A 2,219-nucleotide genomic window follows, 5' to 3' on the forward strand; every position below is an offset into this window, starting at 1 on the left:
CCACTCCTAGCAAATGTTAAAACACGAAATCGACCAATAATTATGTCACTATTCATAAATTATATTACTCTTGCATGCAACAATGAACTAAGCACAATATCAAGCGAAAAAACCTTACTAGAACTAATTACATAACTAATTATAAGACTCCTAGGTTAACGCAAATAATGTTAATAAAGAATGTATTGTTTAAAAAAAAAAAAAAAAAAAAATAGAACAATAGTCGAAAAAGCGCGATGTATGCTATTTGATGCGAATTTATCTAAGCCATTTCGGGCAGAAGCCGTTCTAACGGCTAAGTATCTGACTAATAGATCACCCACAAAAGGACATAACTTGACTCCGGAAGAAGCATGGCATGGACGCAAGCCTAGTCTTAATCATATTCGTGTATTTGGAGCCAAGGCGATGGCACACATTCCTAAGCAAAAGAGGTTGAAGTGGGATAGGAAATCCAAAGAGGTAATTCTGGTAGGATATGACGAAACCACAAAAGCTTATAGACTTTTTGATCCGGAAAAGAATGATGTAATTAGAAGTCGAAACGTTATTTTTATTATCGAAAGTGGTAGTCATGAAACCGAAGTAGAAACTGGTAACGAGCCAGAACGTAACACGTTTGCAAGCTTAGATTACGACCCTACAGTTTCCGATAGTCAAGCTGAATCCGTTACCGAAAATCCTAATCCTCCAACATTAAGACGTAGTGAGAGAACACATACCTTACCGATACGCTATAACGACTACGTAGGTCCAGAAACAGTAGTGATAGTGATGTGGCTGTAGCGCCGATAAATCCTCCAGACTTGCACGGGTTAGTAGCGGATCATTCAGACAGCCAAGTTATTATGCATGATCCACGTACTGTAGATGGAGCCTTACATAGAGAAAATGCTGCTAAATGGCGAGCGGCTATGAATGAAGAATATGAATCCCTCATGGGAAAGAGTACTTGGGTTTTAGAGAAACTACCATCAAACTGCAAGGCTATTGGCTGTAAATGGGTTTTTAAAACCAAAGCGAATGAGGATAATAGTTCGATTCGCTACAAAGCAAGACTCGTCGCGCAAGGATTCACGCAAAAGTTTGGTACAGACTACGATGAAATATTTTCACCGGTAATGAAACAGCATACATTCAGAGTGCTTTTAACTTTAGCTAGCTAGAAAAACATGGTAGTTAAACACGTTGATGTGAAGAACGCATATCTGAATGGAAAGTTAACGGAAACCATATACATGAAACAACCTGAAGGGTACGTTACAGGTGATAAAGACACGGTATGTCGTTTGAATAGGAGTTTGTATGGCTTAAAGCAGTCAGCGCGTGTATGGCACCAAAAGGTCGACAAAACTTTCAAAGAAATAGGGTTCCATCAATGCAATTCAGACCCTTGCCTTTACACCAGAAAACATGGAAATTCCTTTGCTTACGTTTTGATTTACGTAGATGATTTAGTCATCGTGACCCGAACAAGCAATGAATTTGAAGGGATTTTAAAACATTTGCAAAATAATTTCAAAATGACAAACTTAGGAGATATACATAATTCCCTTGGAATTGAAATTGAAAAAGACAAAAATGGGTTCAAGTTAGGACAGTCAGGATACATCCGGAAACTTGTCAAAAGATTTAACTTGGAGGACGCCAAATCGTCGCCAATACCAGTTGAGGTAGGCTATTTAAAGCAGAAGGAGGAGGATTGTGAGCCTCTTAAAGACAACAAAAACATGTAACTAATGTTTGCATTTAAAAATAGACAAATTTTGACGACTTTTACGCAAAAACGGAAAACGCTAGCACCTTTCCGTTAACATCAAAATAAAGAGTAGCATTTCTTTAAATTTAGGACAAGTTTGACAACTTCATCATTTAAATTGAAGCCACCGTAGCCAAAACATTAAACCAGCTACGTTTGATATTATTGCTGAAAGATGCGAAAAAGATTTGCACAAAGCCGCTTGTAAGATGATATCCTTTCTTCAGAAGGGTGTTAGGTGCAGGTGCTTGTAATCTTCTCTTTCGGATTAAGTTCTGGTGAAGATGCTGCGGTAATCCGGGGTGTTCGCGTCGCGAAATTGCGTTGTTTCTTGGATGACTGAACTGGGACTGACTTGCCTTCGTTCGTCGTGATCTTTATTTTATAGTAAAGGTTTCTTTGTTACAATGGTCATCTGTTTAATGTTATCTGTTTTTAGGTTTCCTGCTTTACCTGGAGA

The sequence above is a fragment of the Anopheles ziemanni genome, assembly GCF_943734765.1.
Source record: "Anopheles ziemanni chromosome X unlocalized genomic scaffold, idAnoZiCoDA_A2_x.2 X_unloc_1, whole genome shotgun sequence".
In the NCBI taxonomy this organism is placed as follows: Eukaryota; Metazoa; Arthropoda; class Insecta; order Diptera; family Culicidae; genus Anopheles; species Anopheles ziemanni.